The 23192-nt window shown below is 39.1% G+C and overlaps 1 long non-coding RNA gene across 1 annotated transcript in view; it reads left to right on the top strand.

Annotated features, from left to right (window-relative positions):
- Window positions 1–12813, top strand: part of LOC130735432 (uncharacterized) — a 21561-nt gene extending 8748 nt beyond the window's left edge. The window contains exons 2-6 of the long non-coding RNA XR_009018447.1: window positions 9703–9924; window positions 10123–10188; window positions 10310–10888; window positions 11091–11536; window positions 11753–12813. This is a non-coding gene — a long non-coding RNA (uncharacterized LOC130735432). The remainder of the gene's footprint in view (window positions 1–9702; window positions 9925–10122; window positions 10189–10309; window positions 10889–11090; window positions 11537–11752) is intronic.
- The last annotated feature ends 10379 nt before the right edge of the window (window positions 12814–23192 follow it).

Raw genomic sequence — 23192 nt, 5'->3', positions numbered from 1 at the left:
ATATCATGGATAAGTATAACTCTTTATTGTCTAAGCATAAAAAGTTGAAAAAGAACTTATCTGCTGTCTCCAAGACTCCTTCTGAACATGAGAAAATTATTTCTGATTTGAAAAATGAAAATCATGCTTTGGTAAATTCTAACTCTGTGCTTAAGAACCAGATTGCTAAGTTAGAAGAAATTGTTGCCTGTGATGCCTCTGATTGTAGAAATGAATCTAAGTATGAAAAGTCTTTTCAAAGATTCCTAGCTAAAAGCGTGGATAGAAGCTTAATGGCTTCAATGATCTATGGCGTAAGCAGAAATGGAATGCATGACATTGGCTATTCTAAACCAATTAGAAATGAGCCTTCTGTGTCTAAAGCTAAATCTTTATATGAATGCTTTGTTCCCTCTGGTACCATATTGCCTGATCCTGTACCTGCTAAAGTTGCTAAAAACCCTCTTAAAAAGGGATCTTTCTCTATGACTAAATATCATGCAAATATTCCTTTAAAATATTATGTTGAGACACCCAAGGTGATCAGAACCTCTGGGGTAACTAACAAAAGAGGACCCAGAAAGTGGGTACCTAAGGACAAGATTATCTATGTTGCAGATATCCTTGATAGCTCCACTGAAACACCAATCATGGTATCTGGACAGTGGATGCTCGCGTCACATGACGGGAGAAAAGCGTATGTTCCGAGAGCTGAAACTTAAGCCTGGAGGCGAAGTTGGCTTCGGAGGAAATGAAAAGGGTAAAATTATTGGTACTGGTACTATTTGTGTAGATAGTAGTCCATGCATTGATAATGTTTTATTGGTAGACGGCTTAACACATAACTTATTGTCTATAAGTCAATTAGCTGACAAGGGTTATGATGTTATATTCAATCAAAAGTCCTGCCGGGCTGTAAGTCAGATCGATGGCTCTGTTCTGTTTAACAGCAAGAGGAAGAACAACATTTATAAGATCAGATTATCTGAGTTGGAGGCTCAGAATGTGAAGTGCCTTCTGTCTGTTAATGAAGAGCAGTGGGTATGGCATAGACGGTTAGGGCATGCCAGTATGAGAAAGATTTCTCAGCTGAGCAAGCTAAACCTTGTCAGGGGCTTACCCAATCTGAAGTTCGCTTCAGACGCTCTTTGTGAAGCATGTCAGAAAGGCAAATTCACAAAAGTCCTTTTCAAGGCAAAGAATGTTGTCTCAACCTCAAGGCCGTTAGAACTTCTGCATATCGACCTGTTTGGACCAGTGAAAACTGAGTCTATAGGTGGCAAGAGATATGGGATGGTTATCGTTGATGACTATAGCCGCTGGACATGGGTAAAGTTTCTAACCCGCAAGGATGAGTCTCATGCTGTGTTCTCTACCTTCATTGCTCAAGTGCAAAACGAGAAGGCTTGCAGGATTGTGCGTGTCAGAAGTGACCATGGTGGAGAGTTTGAGAATGACAAGTTTGAGAGTCTGTTTGATTCCTATGGAATTGCACATGATTTCTCTTGTCCCAGAACTCCTCAACAAAATGGTGTTGTTGAGAGGAAGAACAGAACTCTTCAGGAGATGGCTAGAACCATGCTCCAAGAAACTGGCATGGCTAAACACTTTTGGGCAGAGGCAGTAAATACAGCATGTTACATTCAGAACAGAATCTCTGTGAGACCAATTCTGAATAAGACTCCTTATGAATTGTGGAAGAACATAAAACCCAACATTTCTTATTTTCATCCTTTTGGCTGTGTTTGTTATGTTCTCAATACTAAGGATAGATTGCATAAATTTGATGCTAAGTCTTCTAAGTGTCTATTACTTGGTTATTCTGATAGATCTAAAGGTTTTAGATTTTATAATACTGATGCTAAGACTATTGAAGAATCTATTCATGTTAGATTTGATGATAAGCTTGACTCTGACCAGTCAAAGCTAGTTGAAAAGTTTGCAGATTTAAGCATTAATGTTTCTGACAAAGGCAAAGCTCCAGAGGAAGTTGAGCCAGAGGAAGATGAACCAGAGGAAGAAGCTGGTCCCTCTAACTCACAAACTCTGAAGAAGAGCAGAATCACTACAGCTCACCCTAAGGAATTGATTCTGGGCAACAAAGATGAACCAGTCAGAACCAGATCTGCCTTCAGACCCTCTGAAGAGACCTTGCTGAGTCTGAAAGGATTGGTGTCCTTAATTGAACCCAAGTCCATAGATGAAGCTCTTCAGGACAAGGATTGGATTCTGGCCATGGAAGAAGAATTGAATCAATTTTCCAAGAACGATGTTTGGAGCTTAGTGAAGAAGCCTGAGAATGTCCACGTTATTGGAACGAAATGGGTATTCAGAAACAAGCTAAATGAGAAAGGAGATGTAGTCAGAAACAAGGCAAGGCTAGTTGCTCAAGGCTACAGCCAGCAAGAAGGAATAGACTACACTGAAACATTTGCTCCGGTAGCAAGACTGGAGGCAATCAGACTATTGATCTCTTTCTCAGTAAATCACAACATAGTTCTACATCAGATGGACGTAAAGAGTGCCTTCCTAAATGGTTATATCTCAGAGGAAGTCTATGTTCATCAACCCCCAGGTTTTGAAGATGAAAAGAAACCAGACCATGTGTTCAAATTGAAGAAATCACTCTACGGTCTGAAACAAGCTCCCAGAGCATGGTATGAGAGACTTAGCTCATTCCTTCTGGAGAATGAGTTTGTAAGGGGTAAAGTAGATACAACTCTCTTTTGCAAGACTTATAAAGATGATATCTTAATTGTGCAAATTTATGTTGATGATATTATATTTGGTTCTGCTAATCAATCTCTATGCAAAGAATTTTCTGAGATGATGCAGGCTGAATTTGAGATGAGTATGATGGGAGAATTAAAGTACTTTCTGGGAATACAAGTTGATCAAACACCAGAAGGAACATATATCCATCAGAGCAAGTACACTAAAGAACTTCTGAAGAAGTTCAATATGCTGGAATCTACAGTGGCCAAGACTCCAATGCATCCAACATGCATTCTGGAGAAAGAAGATAAAAGTGGTAAAGTATGTCAGAAGCTCTATCGTGGCATGATAGGTTCACTTCTATACTTAACTGCATCTAGGCCAGACATATTATTTAGTGTTCATTTATGTGCTCGTTTCCAATCAGATCCAAGGGAAACCCACTTAACTGCTGTTAAGAGGATCCTAAGGTATCTGAAAGGCACCACTAACCTTGGCTTGATGTATAAGAAAACATCAGAGTATAAGCTTTCAGGTTATTGTGATGCTGATTATGCTGGAGATAGAACAGAGAGAAAAAGTACTTCTGGAAATTGTCAATTTCTGGGAGGCAATCTAGTCTCATGGGCAAGCAAGAGGCAATCAACCATTGCACTATCAACTGCAGAGGCAGAATATATCTCAGCAGCAATATGCAGCACTCAGATGCTCTGGATGAAACATCAGCTGGAGGATTATCAGATCCTTGAGAGCAATATCCCAATCTATTGTGATAACACTGCTGCAATCTCATTGAGTAAGAATCCTATCTTGCATTCAAGGGCAAAGCACATTGAGGTAAAGTATCATTTTATTAGAGATTATGTACAGAAGGGCGTACTTCTTCTGAAGTTTGTTGATACTGACCATCAATGGGCAGATATCTTTACAAAGCCCTTAGCAGAGGATAGATTTAATTTTATTCTGAAAAATCTAAACATGGACTTTTGTCCAGAGTGAAGATGGATCAGAACCTCTGACTATGATACTTCTTGATCAGAAGATGTCTAGTCCAGAAGGTAACTCAATCAGAGTGTGTGTGCCCACTGGTACTGACTCTGAAGCTGAGACAACAACACGTGCGTCAGAATTTCTGATGCATAGTTCCTTGTGCCCGTGTGACAGTCTGTTATGATTGCGTGTAGATATGCTTATCTCCTGTGTGTGATTGTGTATTTTACTGTTACTATCTATCTTTAATTTTCAACCGTTGATCTTAAAGTGCTTTTTGAATCAACAACGGTTATTTGATAAAACCCACTATACACACACGTTCTCTCTCACTTCCGGTTTTCACTCTCGCACTCTCTGCTTTTCAAAACCGCCTTTTTCTCGAATTCTCTCTCGATCTCTCTTCATCCTTCAAACTTCATCTTCTACCTCAAACCTTCAACCTCTTCAAAATGGTGAGACAAACCAGAAGATCTACTGCAGATGCACCTCAGTTCCCTCACATGGTAGTCGGTTTGGCAACGGGTCAAAGGGGCTCTGAGAACCCGGCACAAGAACAAGCTCAAGCGCCAGAGCAGGTTGTTCCTATTGCAGAACGGGGCTGTGTCGTTCACTGTGTATTTCCTCCTGAGGAACTCCAAGTCCTGGCAGAATGGAGATTCAACCTCGACAACTTGGCTGCAAATGGGTTTGATCTTCGTCCTGAAGTCCAAGCTCAAGGTTGGGGAAACTACTTCAATCGACTTCGAGGACCGGTGTATGAGAAGCTGGTAAAGGAATTCTGGAAGCACGCCGACTGTGATGATACTCAGGTGGTCTCTTACATACTGGGCAGGAAGATCATCATCACGGAGAAGTCATTCGTGAATCTGCTAGGTGCAGAAACTGCTTGTGGGTATCGGTTCCAACTGACGGAATCGAAGCTGAAATCCAGAACCAAGGACATAGTCAACAAGGCTCTGTACACCACCTTCAAACCGGGCAAGACGAGTTACAAGGTGATGGACCTTCACCCCAAACTGAGAATCTGGCACAAGATCCCGCTCAACTGCATCAATCAGCGACCAAAGGGCAGTTCTCCAGACTACATCAACTTCAACCAGAAGGCGATGTTGTTCTTCATCCAAGATCAGGAGAAGATCTGCCTTCCTTACTTCCTGTTCTCCTATTTGAAGGAATGCATCCGGAAGTCTCGCACCACCGCCTCCATCAAGTCTGCAATCAAATATATCCCTTTTGGGAGGCTGCTCTCAGACTTTCTCATTGAAAGCAACTTGGTGCAAGATTTGATCAATGCTGGTTGCACAGAGGACTTGAGCACAATTGTCAGCGATGTCTTCACTGCAAATTCTTTGAAGAAGATGGGCTTAATCCAGAAGAAGATTGCTCCTGCTCATGAAGACACATCTTCTGAGATCAGAGGAAGAAGAATGCCTCTGAATGACTACCCTCTGTGGACTCACGCAGATCATCCTGACGCCATCAGATGCTATGTTGAAGACCTCAGGGCTCAAGGATTCGAGATTGACCTTGATGATTTTGTCAGCAGACTTCCACCAGCACCAGAGTTTCCTTCTCCTCCCAAGAAGAAAACCAAGAGGAAGATGGTTCTGGAGGAATCCTCAGAGGAATCTGATGTCCCTCTGGTCAAGAAGCCGAAGAGCAAGCCTGATGATGATGATGGTGATGATAGTGAGGATGGTCCTCCTAAGAAGAAGCAGAAGAAAGTCAGAATCGTGGTGAAGCCTACTCGGGTGGAACCAGCTGCTGCAGAGGTCAGAAGGACTGACGCTCCTGCCAGAGTGACTCGATCATCAGCACATTCAAGTAAGCCTGCACTTGCTTCTGATGATGATTTGAATTTATTTGATGCACTTCCTATTTCTGCCTTACTTCAACACTCCTCAAATCCCCTCACTCCTATTCCTGAATCCCAGCCAGCCGCACAAACCACCACTCCACCACATTCCCCAAGATCTTCCTTCTTTCAACCTTCTCCTACTGAAGCACCTCTCTGGAATTTGCTTCAGACCCAAACCTCTAGGTCAGAAGATCCAACCTCTCTCCTTACCATTCCATATGATCCCTTATCTTCTGAACCCATCATCCAAAACCAACCCGAGCCCAACCAAACAGAACCACAACCCAGAACGTCTGATCACTCTGCTCCCAGAGCATCAGCACGTCCTGCCGCCAGAACCACGGATACAGACTCTTCAACAGCCTTCACCCCTGTATCCTTCCCAATCAATGTCATTGACTCTCCTCCCTCCAATACCTCTGAATCAATTAGAAAATTCATGGAGGTTAGGAAAGAGAAGGTATCTGCCTTGGAAGAATATTACCTTACCTGCCCAAGCCCTAGGCAATATCCTGGCCCTAGACCTGAACGTCTAGTTGACCCAGATGAACCTATCTTGGCCAATCCTATCCAAGAGGCAGACCCCCTAGTCCAACAAGCTCACCCTGTCCCTGACCAACAAGAGCCAATTCAACCAGACCCTGAACCCGAACAATCAGTATCTAACCAATCCTCGGTTAGATCACCTCACCCTCTGGTTGAAACTTCAGACCCTCACCGTGGAACCTCTGAACCCAATGCTCCCATAATTAACATTGGTTCTCCACAAGGTGCCTCTGAAGCTCATAGCAGCAATCACCCAGCCTCTCCTGAAACCAACCTCTCCATCATTCCCTATACTCACCTTCAACCCACATCTCTCTCTGAGTGCATCAATATTTTCTATCATGAAGCCTCCTTGAGGCTCCACAATGTGCACGGTCAGACTGATCTCAGTGAAAATGCTGACAATGTGGCTTATGAGTGGAACAATCTGAGCACTTGGCTAGTGGCTCAAGTTCCCATTATGATGCAGCTCCTGCAAGCAGAGGGAAGTCAGAGCATTGAGGCTGCAAAGCAAAGGTTTGCTAGAAGGGTGGCTCTTCACGAACTAGAACAGAGAAACAAGCTTCTTGAAGCTATTGAAGAAGCCAAGCGAAAGAAAGAGCAAGCAGAAGAAGCTGCACGTCAAGCAGCAGCTCAGGCTGAACAAGCCAGACTTGAGGCAGAGCGTCTTGAAGCTGAGGCTGAGGCAGAGCGACTTGCACCAGTTATGTTTACTCCTGCTGCTTCTGCTTCCATTCCAGAACCTCAAGCTGCTCAGAACGTTCCTTCCAGCTCTACTCAGACAAGCTCATCCAGACTCGACATCATGGAACAACGTCTTGACACTCATGAATCCATGCTGATTGAGATGAAGCAAATGATGATGGAACTTCTGCGACGCACTGACAAACCTTAGTCTTAGGATCTCTTCTTTTTCATCTTTCGTTTACTTTGTTTTTCCTTTTTGTTAAACTCTGTTTCTTGTTTATTTACTTATTTTAACTTGTTCGTTTATGATTCTATATGCATATATCTATATATATTTGTGTCACATATGTTTGCAAAACTTGTTTTATTCATAATTGTTCAATGTTTACATCACATTCTTTACATCATATAACTCTAGAATGGAGGATCCTTCCTCATTCTTCTGCACTCCTGGCGCTGCTCTGACCTATTCTTCTCCAGACGCTCCAGTACATGCTGGATGTTGTTGAGTCTGACCTCTAGCTCATCTTTCTCCAGAATCTCTTCTGAAGTCCTGAGCTTCTCTTCCAAGATCTCTTTTTCTTCCAGCAGCTTGAGTTCAAGCCGGCTGAGTTCTTGCACCTCCTCCACGAAGGCAAGAAATTCCTTCAGGTCCCTCTTCAACTCTGGACGCAGGTCCTCTTCCAGCAGTGTCCGTGTCAGCTCCGCGATGGTAGTTTCACCCTCTGGATGCCTGATGTTCAGGAACAAGTCCTCTTCAAAGGCCTTCTTCCTCAGTTCTTCTAGTGCTACGTTGTATGATGCCATTTTTTTTTCTCTTCTGAAAATTATTCGAGGTGTGAAGCTTACCTTTCTCTCCAACGCTTTTTATAGGCTTCACTTTCTCTCTGAAAGTTAATGCTCTTACGGTTTCTCGAGGTTAAGTTCTTGGTAACTGACCCTTCTATTTACTCACTTGACCGGTGGTAAACGCTCATTCCTTGCATTAACTCTTCTATTTATTTTCGCCTAACTCTGATTCTTACATCGTTTTCTTTTTCTTTTAAACTTAGACCTTCTCTAAGGGGGAGTACCTTGTACTTCAAGCTAAGTTTTTCACACCCCAAGCTTTTTGCTTATGACAAAAAGGGGGAGTACACCCAGTTTTTGATGTGTAAGACGTGTTAGTGTGTTTTATTTTTCTTTTGGAGATTTTAAGAGTTCCACCTTCATGACCATAGATGTGTCACTGGGCAAATACAAGGAATACATTTCACTTCTTCTGAAGTGATTCTAAGTAGACTCTGATACCCAAGACTCTGATACCTTGTCCATGACTCTGATCACTTATGCGCTCTGATTATTCGTTTTTCATCTATGTCATAAGCTTTTCACTCTGAACTCTTATATATTTTTAGCTCAGAATCTAGACTTTACTAACGTTTTCATCAAGTATTAGATTCAGGGGGAGCTAAGCTCAGAATCAAGCAGTGACTTGAATTCAGAATGAGCAAGATAAACTATTCACATCAGGATAAGTCTTATTCTATATCTCTAAACTCTGAGTGAATTCAGTTTAATGTTTAAGAATTGTTCATCAAAAATCTTAGTTTTGTCATCATCAAAAAGGGGGAGATTGTAAGATCAAGTTTTGATCTAGTAGTACAACTCTATGTTTTGATGATTACAAGTTAACCTTTTGATATGAACAATTGTGGTACTCTAACGTGTTTTTCTGAGTGTGCTATTTACAGGCTCTGACCTCAACTCAATCTCACACAAATCAGAAGCACTGTGTATAAAGGGTAACCCAAGCAACGCTTTCGCATTCACCATGTTCAGTATGAACAGTGGAAAAGCTTCAGAAGTTCTGAAGCTATACAAACTCTGATGAGGACTCAGTCGCTAGAAGCTCTGAAGATCCAGAAGTTCTGATAGCCAAGAAACACTGAAGGTTCAGATGTTCTGATGGTGTAGAAGACTCTGAAGATCCAGAAGCTGAATAGTGGAAACTCTGAAGTCCAGAAGCAAGAAACTCTGAAGGCCATGTTCTTCCCTCTGAGTTCAGAATCAGAAGATACAATGGTCAGAGGATCTGTGCTTTCCCTCTGACTCTGATCAACCGGCTTCACAAGTTCCAATATGAAGTATTCCCCTGATCAGAAGTCTCCTAGGTTAAAAGGTCAAGTCGCTATCCAAGTACAAAAGCAAGTGTACCTTCCTGACGACCTACCTAACGTTCTCAGCCACAGCAGAAGCTGGATTTTCCAGAACTGCCCTCCAACGGTAGCATTTCCCATGCAACGCTCAACCCTAATCCTTGGAGTATATATAGAGGCTGAAGATTGAAAGAAGCGGCGAGAATAGAACACGAGAAGCAACACACACGCGAAAGATATTCAAAATATTCTAAGCTTTCTTTCATCTGAAATTCATTGTGTTTACTATCAGCTTTTTAGAAGCAAATCTCTTGTAAACATTTCTTTGATAAACAGTTTGTTTAGTTCCTTTAGGAGATCAAGGTTGATCGGATCCTAGAGAAGACTAAGAGAGTGAATCTTAGTGTGAGCTAAGTCAGTGTAATTGTTAGTCACTTGTAGGTTTCAAGTGCAGTTGTAACTCTTACCTGATTAGTGGATTGCCTTCATTCTAAGAAGGAAGAAATCACCTTAACGGGTGGACTGGAGTAGCTTGAGGGATTTATCAAGTGAACCAGGATAAAATCCTTGTGTGCTTTTCTATCTCTTATCTTTAGCACTTAAGTTCTCGAAAGATTTGTCTAAATCTTTAAGGTGGTAGTTTTGTACTGAAAACGTTATTCAAACCCCCCCTTTCTACCGTTTTTCATACCTTCATCGGCCATTTTGCATCTTTTTTTCTGAGTATTTTTTGGGGAGTTAAATTGCAGTCGTCTTATTAATACAAACTATTATGTTATTATGCAGGAAAAAAATATATTAAACTTCAATCTGTCTTCATCCTCCAGTCATAATGTTGGATCTCAATTGAGTAGAATGTCTCTATTTGATATTACTAGCAATCATTTTACACCAAATTCTAAGAAGATAGCGAGTGAATGCCAATACATGGAAAAAGGCGGTCACAGATTTTTGCACACAATAATTTGGTCATACCATTATCTATTGGATTTGATTCCTCGATGACAGGTTTACCTTTAGTCTGAATTCCATCATATATTATAGTATTTTGTCCCATCCCATTCAGTAATGATTTTTTTTGGCTATTCTTCTTAAATTTAGGTTATTGCTCCCATTAATTGGCTATTTGCATCTTTTGTCTCATTCTGTTATCCTAAGTTTAATTATTGTCGTCTTATTAATTCAATATATTATGTTATCATGCAGGAAGAAATGAAATAGTTGGTAAAAAAGGGACTTTTCATGAAAGCGGTGAAAGTACTCTAGATTATGGTAAATTTTTCTTCCTTTCTAATATGTTTTTTTAATCAAGTTGATCAGTTTAGAATAACTTGGTTTCCTCAACCATCTTTTTAACAAACCAAGTTTAATACCATCCATGTTGGTTTTTTAGGTTCCAATAGGTTGAATATGCCCCTACCTTCGTTGCCGTGTTCTCTGTTGCTTTGCAAACAATTTCAAGTTCAATGTCTGGCATTGATACAAGAGTAATTCAGAGATTGAAATCGAAAGAAGCAAGAGCTAAGAGGAAAGCCATATTGACCAGAATTAAATGTGATGATGCTAAATCAGTCCCGGTCATTTCAAGCTCTATTTAACCTGAAGCTATCGTACTACTGACTGATCAAAGCACAAGTTCAGAAAATAGGCATCATGTAAATGGTATTTTATATTTGTTTTCTCATTGGTTTTTTGTAGAGTTAACTTGCAATAGTCTAATTCGTTCAATTTTTTATATTATTACGCAAGAAAATTTTTTTCAAACTTCCACCAATTTTCTTCATTCAGTCATTATGTTGGATCCCAATGGAGTATTATGCCTCTATTTGATATTACTAACAATAATCCAATTCAAAGAAGATGGAGAGTGAGAAATCAACATTGCCAAAATATGAAAAAATGAAGTCCAGAATTTCTGAAGACAATGACTCCATTATACCCTTATCTCTTGGTTTTGATTCCTCGATGGCAGGTTTACCTTTATTTTGACTTCCATCATATAGTATTTTTTTTTTCTCATCCCATTCAGTAACTCTTTTGTATGTCATGTTATTTGTATGTTAAAATTTGAATTGCATATATGATTTTATTGAAAAGTAGAATTTTGTATTTACCGATGTTTTATTAAATGTAGTCCAATAAGTTTATATTCTATTTTTTTATGGCTGTTGTAGGGGATGGTTCTAAAAAGATGGAGAGTGTCAAAAAAACATTGCCCATAGATGGATAAAGGAAGTCATGAATTTCTGGACACAATAATTCTGTCACACCCTTATCTCTAGGATTTGATTCTTGAATGCGGGGTCTTATTCTTATATCCATCATGTATTATAAAACGAATACCACATCCCATTTAGTAAATTCAATTGTTATTTCATGTTATTTGTAGGATTAAATTTAAATTGTTGTTATGGTTTTACTGAAATGTAAATTGTTTTTACCGATTCTTTTGAATGAACTCCAATGAATTAAGGTTCTTTTTATTTATATTGATCTGTTGTAGGAGGTGGCATTATAAGTGCAATTTCCACACTTGAAAGTTTGAAGGAATCGAGAGCGACGAGAAAATCTATTTTGTCAATGAAGAGGTCTTCGAAAAGAGTTGCAAATTGCATTACAGGTAGACCGATTTCTATTGAAATTGAATTGACTTCAGGTCCCTCTTCGAAAAATCTGTCTAAGTCTGTTGAAGCTAGGGATAAAATAAAGCTTATACTTGAAAAGTAGAGAGGCAAAATACTTTCATACATTGATAACGAACATCCTTCCAATTCTTCTCATGTTTCTTTATGTGAGCCCGACATACTCAGTACTGATGAGGATGTTTCTAATTCAGGTTTGTTACTTTATGCTTCGGATCTGGGCAAAGTTAAGGGCACATGATCAACTGCCTTTTCATTATGTTGTTTAAAAGGCAAGGTTGAGCTACCTATCTCCCAAAACCACCTCCCCTTCTTCTTGATTTATTGGATGACAAGAACTAAGGTCCAAGAACCTCAAGGAGAATATAAGAGCATACAACAACATGTTTGCATTTACTTTCATGGGTGGTAAGGTATTAACATCGTTAAATGATGGCGGTGGTCCCCCCCAGTTCCTTCTGAGTGGGAAAAATTACCATCGGATAGGTTCTTTGATTCGCTGTGTACACGAACCTCCTAAATTTGCCCAACTGTATATATACGACACACAAAATGAAAATGCAAACAGAATGAAGAACCTAAAGTATGAGTAGTTTTTTTAATTATTAATAATACATCATTGATGTTTCCTTCCGTACCTTATTGTCTAATGTCTTTATTTTAATATGGGTTGTAGTTCTAATGGATTTGCTCAAGGTCTTGATTATACATCAGTGGAAGATCTGAAACAAATGATGGATGAACACAATGTTCTAGCCAAAATATTTAGACGAGTCAATGACTTTTTGAATTCAAACAAATATGCTGAACTACCTGTCCGCCTTTTTAGAGCTAGGGGAAGGATCCTAGAACTTACGACATGTCGTCTGCTGATGAAGTCACAGCCTTGATTGTAGGAGACATCAATGACATGCAGTTTGGAAGAGAAGCAGTGGTTAAACTAAGGGATGATGTTCAAAAGAATATTCATGAAACTCATACTGCATTCATTCCTCTGCAGTACCCACTTATGTTTCCTTATGGCGATGATGGATTTCATGAAGATATCCATATTAGTGAATTATTCAGAAGAATGGGTAGCTATAAAAAAGCACAAAGTTTCATTGAGGAATATTATCTCACTTCGTCTACAAGAGCGATTCCATGAGTTTGGAAATATTCTTTATACTAAAAGATTGCTTCAGCAGTTTGTTGTTGACATGTACACTATGATTGAAGCTAACAGGTTGGCTTACATTCGTCACAATCAAAATAAGATTAGAGCTGATTATTTGAATGGGATAGTTGAAGCAATCGATAAGGGAGAGATTGATCCATCTGAGATGCGATAAAGTAACACAAGAAAGGGGGTTTGAATTGTGTTCTTGAAAATTGCTTTTTAAAACTTATTTTTATGAAAAGAATATTAGTTCTTAAGAAAAACGTTCAAGTATAACTTTTCATAAACTGTTCAGTGCAGCGGAAATGAATGAAAGGACAGAACGATCAGCACATAGAGATTTATACTGGTTCACCCTAAACGATTGGGCTACGTCCAGTACTTGGCCACCACCAAGATTTTCACTAGCAAGTATCAAGGACTTCTCCAATACAAGTATTAGCCAGGACTTCTCCAAGTATTATCACGGACTTCTCCAAGTATTTCTGCAGGACTCCTCCTATAAGTATTGTACAGGACTTCTCCTAAATCTTACAAAGATTTATTACACTCTACAAGGTTTCTCTTCTTTCAAGAGTGAGGGTAGAGACTTTAAGGCACTGGAACTCTAAGTGTTTGGATTCAGATTTGACTATTGAGATCACTTCAGAGTTACTACAAAAGTGAGAAGAGAATAAAAGATATGACTCTTTTAAGGTACGAGGTTTCTCTCTTTCACTTGGCAAAATTTATGGCTTGTGTTTGACACTTGGGAATTTCTGCTTTAGCTTTGAATGCTGTTGAGAAGTTTGAATATGAATGCTTGAATGCTTGGATTCTTAGAGTTAATGCTGCTGTCTTCAGATCTTCAAGAGTGGCTTAAATACTCGCTTGCTAGTGTTGTAGCCGTTGTGAGATTATTTCCAACCGTTGAGATAGCCGTTGTAAGGTGAGATCGGACCGTTGATTCAAAGGCTTGGTTGGTGGCTTCATTAAATTTTACTTCTGAAGAAAGTCTACCCTTTAGCTCAAAAGGTGATGTTTGTCAGCTAGTAGGTGGTGGTAGACTTTGAGCTACTTTTCAGATATGAGACAATTTGGCAATTTGATGTTGACGGCTTGTCCTTTTTCCTCGTTGGTCAGCGTGCCTTTTGCTAAATCAAGCTTGTCTTCATCTGATTCAACTTGAACGAGATTCAAACTATTGTCATTAGATATGAATGTGGGACAATTGCTTGAAATCAAATTGATTCTTTGGCGCTCAAAATATTGCTTGGCAAATCTGACTAGTGATGTGTCATTAAACGGTCAGATGGTACGATAGTCACAAAATCCTTCTTGGTAAGTGATAGAACGTTGTAGCCTATTTCATATGGCAATGTTCTCCTGAAATAAAAGATATTGTTAGTGAATGAATTTTAAATGAGCCTTCTATTTATAAAATTTTTATGATCAAAATAAGATTTTAAAAACGTCATGATGCGTTTGAACTTAACAATCTCCCCCTTTTTGATAATGACAATTTTTATAGAAAGAGATAATTGAAATGATAAACTCCCCCTGAGTTTAATAAGATTTAAAAAAAAAAATATTTTGAGCTTGAGAGTTTGAAAGAGAATTAAAAATCTAAGTGTACTCCCCCTAAGATTGATAGTGCTTTACGTTTGATAGCACTTAGCACCTAATTAAAATCCTTCATCCTAACTCTTTCTCTGTTCTCCCCCTTTGGCATTATTAAAAAGAAACATGCATGGAGAAATGATCTAGGATTTATAAGAGAATTAGAGTATGATAGATAGAAGTTGCAAGAAATTAAAGTGCAAATTGTTCAGAAATTTAAACAACATAGGACGATAAGGAGAGAAATTGGCCATTAGCCAAAACGATTCAGGAGCAGGTCAATCTTGGAAGCCAGATCATAAAAGAGGTTGTTCATCTGATTCTTGCGATCTTCAAAGTCGCTCTGGCGAACAAATTGAGCCTCCAGAGGTTGTTCCAAGTTCCCCTGTTCATGCCCTTGATCATTGTCATTATCAGAGAGAGTGAGATCTTCTTCAGCACTTGCATTGTTCAGCGGAGCTGAACATTCACCTTCATCATGAAGCTTGCCTTTCCCTTTGATAATGTGAAGTTTTTCTGGACGCAGGAGAATTTCTGGAAAGTTCCTTGGCAGCAGGACATAGACCCAGTTTCCCAAGACAATGATTAAAGCAGTGACTCTGTTCAGGAGAGAGTAGGACATTGTACCAACATATCCTTCAGTGGCACAAACTTGCCATTCATCCCAGTCCGGTACCTTGTTGGCCTCCAAGTGAAACTTGTAGCCAACTTCTGAAGGTTTCTTCCATGAAAAGGACACGGAACGGTTTGGTGATTTTTCGATCTTCTTAACCAGTCTCTCTTGAAAGGCCTTGGCAGGTGCCTTGGACGATCCTGCAGTGCGTCTGCGTTTAATGGCAGAGGACACTAGCGTCTGAAGACGCCTCTTTCTCACTTGAGAAAGGATGCAGATATTTCCTGGCTTAGAGTTGTGATTGGGAGGGCTTTCAAGTGTTGAGCCTTGTTGATGCTTTTGGAAGGGTTGATCTATTGGAGTGGTCAGGGTTAATGGAAAGAAGTTGAACAATTGAGACCTTGGTTTGGCTTTTGCAACAATGTGTTCCTCATCAGAGGAATCCATAGTGGTGATGGGAGAGAATTTAGGTAAACTGTGATCACTGGGATTCACAGTGAGTTCTTCTTGGTTCAGGGTAAGGGAGAGTGATTTTGGTGAGTGGTGTGGTTGAGGTGAAGTGGTGTTGTGGTGAGGGTCATATGAATCATCAAATAATGAATTGACAAATTCTTGATTTGAGATTTCAGCGTTTACCTCATTGTGTGGAAAGTTGATGTCCATGGTTTTGACAATGGTGTTGTGAATGAGGAGATCTTCATTGTTGACTGGTTCATCAGGTTCATTGGCTAGAATTTTCCGTTTGTTGTATTTGGGTTTCTGAACAGGTACAGTGGGTTCATCATTGAACTGCTTCCTCAAACGCTTAAGCTTCTTCTTCTTGGGTTCTGCGATCTTGCTGGCAGGTAACCCTTGTCCAGATCTTGTTCTTGAAGCAACTGGATTTGAGTCAGACTGTACAGGAACTCCGCCCTTAGTGATCTTGATTGAACGTTCCTTGGTGCGTACATTTGACACTTCCCTGGACTGTTCTGGCTCGTCCTCAGGGAACGGTGCAATACGCAAGGCAGGATTCACAGTTTGCTTGCTTGGAACCGTTCTTGCTTGTGCATCCAAATCCTTCAAGGTCTTCACCTTCTGTTTGACACCTTTGTTTGCTTGTTCTCTTTTTCTTTCAGCTCTTCTCTTCTTGGTAAGAAATTCAACTGAACTTCTGAATCATCATATTGAAGATTCATTTTGCCAACATCTCCTAGCTTGATAGGAGTGGGCCAAATGATATCATCCTCTATCCTTTCCTCTTTGTTATCCAGAAAGGCTTGTGTGATTCCTTTCTTCTAAAAAATGACAGTCAACAGTGATCCAAAAGGAAGAAATCCTTTTCCCATGTCCAGAAAGTTTATTAAATAACTCCAGATTAAGTGAGCAGGATTTACCTTCACCTTTTTCATGATTTTGTAGATTGCATATCTTGCATGGGCATTGACGTGCCCTCTTGCACCATCTTTTGGTAGGACCACCTTGCTGATGACTGCATTTGTGAACTTGAGTTCTTCTCTGAGGTTGTTCCTGATCCTTCCAAATGCACCGGTAGTCTTCAATGCTTGACCACCAATTTGGATTGTACTTTTCGCCTTGATCCAGACTTACTCCAAGAGCATCAGCGACATCTTTCCGTGTGACTTCAATGATTTTGTTGTAGGCCCTTGACTTGATTAACTCACGGTTTTTCACCACAGTGCAATCAAAGAATTCCTTGACCAAAGGCACATACACTTCCCTTTGAGATACAGTGTACACACTCTCCCAGTCTTGATGAAGAAGGTCTGGGAGACCATCCATCTTCACGCAAGCAAATAGTTTCATGTCTAAGTATCTTGGTGAAACAAGTGCATTGTCACCAAGCTTTTCAGTTTTCACATCACCGATCTCTTTGTTTTGTACTGATCTGTACAGGGCAATCTTCTCAGATCTTTTCTTCAAGATTTCCATCTCCGCCTTGGAGTGTGGTAGCTTTCCACCTTTCTTAGAAGGGGCCTTAGCGGCGGTTGCTACCCATCTCTTATTAGGCTCTTTAACATTCACAGGAGATGTTTGGTATATAAACTCTTAGAAAGTTCAAGGAACAAGCAATGTGGGACTTGGAACTTTTGAAATATCACATATTTTCCAACAATCCCTCATATATTTCAAAAGTTTCAAGGTAGGGTTAAGGAGAGGTTTCCTGAGAAATCACCGAGAGTGCAACTTTTCGAATCTGGTGCCTTTTGAGCTATGAACCAGACCTTGACCAATAAGACTTAACACACAAGTGAATTGGTGGAGCAAGCTCTATGAACCAAGACACTTTAGTGTGTGTTAGAGGCCTTACTAATCATTACACCCCCACATTTTCTCGTTGTTATCGATGTGGTGCGCTTAACGGCCATGTGCATGCCCGGTATTCTTTGAGTGCTCTAGAGATTAGCCAAGTCTCATGCAAGCGGCTCCACTTGACACTCATACAGGTGATTCCATCAAGTATATTCCGCACTTCATATACCACCCATAAGGGCTATGAAAATCATTAAAAACTTAAGAGCTTATCCTCTCTAAATGCAGCACAACACTTACACCCTGGGAATGGACTATACAATAAAATATTTAGTGCTATCAGATCAATATGAATAACTTGTTCTTCCCATATGAACCTTCTTCATGGGATCTCCAATATCAAAGGTTGGGTTTCCATTATTCACTAATTCCAATTGGCTCAAGTCCCATTCCCCTCGATGTATCAATGATCAATTTTCTACCCAAGGGTTTAGTCAGAGGATCGGCCAAATTTACCTCTGATTTTACACAATCTATGGAGATAACTCCATCTTTCAGCAGCTGCTTTACCACATTGTGTCTCAATCGAACATGTCGATTCTTACCATTATATGTTTGTTCTTAGCAATTGCAATTGCAGATTGGTTATCCAATGCATCGACACTGATGGTGTGGGTTTCATTCCCAAAGGAATATTAGCTTATAATTTTTTCAACAACTCAGTTTCACTACCAGTTGATTCTAGAGCTACAAACTCTGATTCCATAGTGGATCTAGCAATAATAGATTGCTTAGCTGATTTCCACGGAACCGCACGACCACCAAGTGTAAATATATAAACACTAGTGGATTTCGTCTGGTCTGAATCTGAGATCCAATTAGCATCACTGTATCCTTCAAGTACAACGGGAAATCCACTATATTTGATACCATAGTCCATGGTACCTCTCAAGTATTTCATTACTCTAGCAAGTGCTTCCCAAAGATCCTTATTGGGTCTATGAGTATACCTGCTCATCAATCTGCTAACAGCGTATGCTATATCTGACCGAGAAAAGTTCATCAGATGTAGCAAGCTCCCAATAATTTGAGCATATTCAGATTGAGAAACAGGGTCTCCTTTATTTTTCTTCAGTTGAGTGTTGAAATCATAAGGGGTGCTCATAGGTTTAACATCATAATAACCAAACTTCCTAAGAAGTTTTTCCACATAGTGTTCTTGGGATAGTGTGATACTATATCCCTTCCTTATGATTTTAACACCCATTATAACATTTGCTTCTCCCATATCCTTCATGTCAAATTTCGATGAGAGGAAATTTTTTGTCTTAATTACAATATCAATGCAAGTACCAAAAATAAGCATATCGTCTACATATAGAGAAATAATGACACATTCACCATCCACAGTTTTAGCATAAACACATTTATCAACATCAAATAAGCATATCGTCTACACTTTCTTTTGTTTTCTTATTTCTCTCCTATTTCTCTTTGTATTGTATTGGGTTGAAGTACCCCTTGTACTTCTTTCAATATAATTCCATTGGCGTATAAAAAAAATGAGTAAAAACCATCACCAAGTAAAGTCTGGTCAAATTTCTCATGACATTGTTTAGGAGCCTGCTTTAATCCATACAAGGATTTAAGGAGCTTGCAAACCTTATTTTCTTGACCCTTAACTTCACATCCTTCGGGTTGGGTCATATAAATTTCTTCTTCGAGATCACCATTCAAAAATGTTGTCTTCACGTCCATTTGATGAATCACAAGTTTGTAGACAAAAGCTAAAGCAATTAAAACACGGGTAGAAGAAATTCTAGCAACAGGAGCAAAGGTATCAAAATAATCAATATTTTCTTGCTGTGTAAAACTTTTTGCAACCAATCTAGCTTTATATTTATCAATAGAGCCATCAGGATGATATTTTCTTTTAAAGATCCATTTGCATCCAATTGGTTTCGCTCCCGTAGGCATATCAACTAAAGCCCAAGTATTACTTTTCATGACAGAATCAAGTTTAGTTTTAATAACTTCTTTCCAAAAACGTGAATCAGAAGATGAAATCGCATCGGAAAAGGTTAAAGGATTATCAGTTAAATAAACATAAAAATCATTTCCAAAGGAGGTCGGTTTCCTTTGTCTCTTACTCCTTCTAAAATCTTCCTCTCCATGTTCATGCTCATTATCTGCAGAGTCATTATTAGCATTTTGAAAAGGTACATGAACAGAATCATCAATATTAATAAATTCAGAATGAGAACAAGAGGCATATTTAGATTTCAAAGGAAACTCATGTTCAAAAAATTCAGCATTCTTGGTTTCCAAAATAGTACCACAGTCATGTACATCACTCTTTAAAACAAGAAATCTATATGCAGCACTATGTTCAGCATAACCAATAAACATGCAATCAGAAGTTTTAGAACCGGTTTTCCTTTTCTTAGGATCAGGAAACATGACCTTAGCAAGACACTCCCACACTTTCAAATATTTCAGATTGGGTTTTAGTCTTTCCACAGTTCATAGGGTGTCTTACTAGTTTTCTTATGGGAAATCCTATTCTAAAGAAAGCATGCAGTCAACAAAGCTTAACCCCACAAATTATCAGGTGCGGAAGAGCTAACAAGCAAATGATTCATCATATTTTTTAAAGTCCTATTTTTCCGTTCAGCAACACCATTTGATTAAGGAGAATAAGGGGGAGTTACTTCATGTATGATACCTTCCTTTTTGCAAAAATCATTAAAGATTGTATACTCACCTCCTCTATCAGATCTAACTCTCTTAATCTTTCTATCCAATTGATTTTCTACTTCAGCTTTATAAGAAAGAAACATGTCAAAGGCTTCATCTTTATTTCTAATGAGATAAACTTTAGTATATCTAGAGAAATCATCTATGAAGGTAATATAATATCTCTTATCGCCTCTGGTTTCATTATGTTTCAAATTACCTAGATCCGTATGAATACATCCAAGAAGTCCAGTTTCACGTTCAAAAATAGAAGGGGAATATTTCTTAGTCAATTTAGTTTCAACACATATTTCACATTTATCACAGGGTTTATATGAGCCATCAATCAAGCCTAAGTTATGCATTTTCTGAAGATAAGAAAATTCACATGACCTAGTCTAGCATGCCACACATCAACAAAGTCAATCAACTAAGCAGAAGAAGATTCATCATTCATTATTTCAGAAACATTCATTACAAAGAGACCTTGGTCATAATATCCCTTCCCTATGAATACATTATCCTTGGTCATTACAATTTTATCTTATTCAAAAGAAATCTTCACACCAGCCTTCATCAAGCGACCAACAGAAATCAGATTTGATCTAATCCTAGGAACATGAAGAACATTCAATAAAGCAAGGGTCTTTCCAGATGTGAGCTTGAGACGAACAATCCCTTTTCCATGGACTCGAGAGGTCCGGGAGTCACCCATATATACCAGTTCTTCTCCTTCCTCTACAGGAGAGTAGGAGGAAAATGCATCTCTGTCTCCAAGGATGTGTTTGGTAGCACTAGAGTCTACCAACCAAATCTTCACATCGGAAACCATATTGACTAGTGAAACCACCCCAGCAACATCATCTCCTTTAACCTGATTTGAATCTGGTTTAGGAGGATTACCAATATTACCATTATTACCATTTTGCTGACGGCGTCTGCATTAATTTGCAAAATGACCCGGCTTTCCACAGACAAAATAACTCCTTTTGTTTGTGTCTTTTGTGTTCCTTTTGAAGGGGATGTTAGAAGGTTTAGGGATAAAGTGACCAGGTTTCTTATTTGCGTACCTGTTGGGGACATATTTATTCTATACCATGTTTGCTCGCGAAGTCAAAGCCTTTGATCTTGCTTGCCTTATCTCCCTTCTGTTGGTGTCCTTAATTAGGATGTGTGTTATAAGGTCATCAAGAGGCATCTGTTTTTCTCTATGCTTCAGCTGTTGTTTGTAATCATTCCAAAAGTCTGGCAGCTTGTTAACCAGTGCTCCAGCAGCATACTCACCAGGTAAGTTGATGTTCTCACTTTTCAGGTCTTCAATGAGTTTGTAGTACTCATTAATTTGAGGTCTCATGTCTTTGTCTTCAGTCATCTTCCAGTTGCAGTGGTTGTCAATGATGAAGTTGCGCCTTCCAACACTTTCAGCCGTATATTTCTGAATCATTGACTCCCAAATTTCCTTTGCTTTCTTGTAGGAACAATACACATCAAATAACTCGTTAGATAACGTACTGATAATAGTATGACGACATACCTTGTTAGCATGTGCCCAATTTTGTTTCTCAGTAGCAGAAGAGTCTGGTTCATGATATGTGAGGGCATCCGCAACATCGTGCATGTCTAGAGTTGAAGAGATCCTTTCTTGCCACCTGTGGAAGTTCTGGCCTCCAAACACCTCAATTTTGGAGATGACAGGAAACGGCTTGGAGTAGGCAGGAATTGGAACCGCAGGAATTGTGTCTGACTGCCTTGAAAACACAGTACCTCAGTTTTCTTCACCCAAAATTTATGTGCAGCTTACCTTGATATTAAAGGATTTTGTGCCTATAAATAGTGGCTGAATTTCACTTTGTTGAGCATCCTCATCTCTCTTCTCTTTTTTCCCTTACTTCATCCCTGAGCAATTACATTCTTATTTGTTTCTCACCAGTTCTGTTACCCGACCACGCTGGAGGAAGCTGTTTAATCCTGGGGAGGTGTTCTGGATATTTTGGGATAAAACCTTCAAGGACAACGAATTGGTTTTTGCGACTCAGCTTATATTGTTGCAGGTTATGTTCGTGGTTCTGTTTTTGTTTCAAGGTTGCTGTTTGGCGTCAAATATCCAACAAAGGGCAGTCACTATCCTATGTTGGATTATATCTACCAAGATCGGTGTTTACTCACGGACAACTATATGTTGCTCTTTCAAGAGTGAAATCCAGAAAAGATTTAAGACAATGGGGTGGTTTCAAACTGTACACGAAATATTTATATGAAGAAGTTTTTAATAACATATGACAGGTTAGTTAACTGCTTTCCTTTATTCGTAAATTCAATTTTAACTGTGAAAGAGAAAGAAATTATCATAAGCTACACTTTTTTGGATACAGGTTGGATCTCAATTGACGAATTGAAGAGTGAGATTACATTCATGTATATGATTTTATATTCAGTAAGTTTTATATTTTTCTATTCCATTAGTTTTTCTGTTATAGATCTCTTATCTTTCTTTATCTAAATCATTTTTACCGTGACTTTCACGTAGAAATCAATTCTTTCAATATCTTTGATTGCACATGCCAACGAAAAACTGTGTAGGCTTATTGTTGCGCGTTTATTATATATTGATTCAACATTGAATTCTCTAAACTACCGTAGATAATGTTATTTCATGCTTTTTTCAAAACATTGGATTGGCTGATTTAAAATTATTTTTTGAACTCAAATAGCATGATATAAATTAAGCGCGCAAAGATGGCAAACAATCAGAGTCAACAAAACAGATAGCGTCAGGCGGAACCTCCTCCACCAGACAAATTCGCCATAGGTGGAAGCGTTCCTAGCTGAATAAGCCGTCGGTCAACATTGGGACTAGAAGAGTGAAACAATCGAAGGGAAAGCAGAGTGCTTTAGTAAAAGTTATTTGGGACAAAGACACGGACGATGCTATATGGAATTAGAGGATAAGATCAAGGGATAATATCCGGAGCTTTTTACTGAACCCTAAGTTTCGAGGACGAAACTTTCTTTTTGGAGGGTAGTAATGTAAGACCCAAGTTTTTAAGCTTAGAATAAGTGGAAGAGATTTCCATTTACGATTAGGCTTGACGTATCGTGAAGGAAAACCTGAACAAGAGTTTATCGGAAGGAATAAATTTGTGAAGGAGAAAGTTCAGGAAAAGTCTAAGGATTTTATCAAAATCGATAAAAGGTATAACACGATCGATATACGCTTAAACCTAGGGCAGAAACCCTAGTAAATAGCTAGTTTACACTTAAAGTCACGATGGAA

This window comes from Lotus japonicus, chromosome 2 (assembly GCF_012489685.1).
Source record: "Lotus japonicus ecotype B-129 chromosome 2, LjGifu_v1.2".
Lineage (NCBI taxonomy): Eukaryota > Viridiplantae > Streptophyta > Magnoliopsida > Fabales > Fabaceae > Lotus > Lotus japonicus.
The sequence above is the reverse complement of the archived record's forward strand: the minus strand, read 5'-3'. Positions and strand labels throughout refer to the sequence as shown.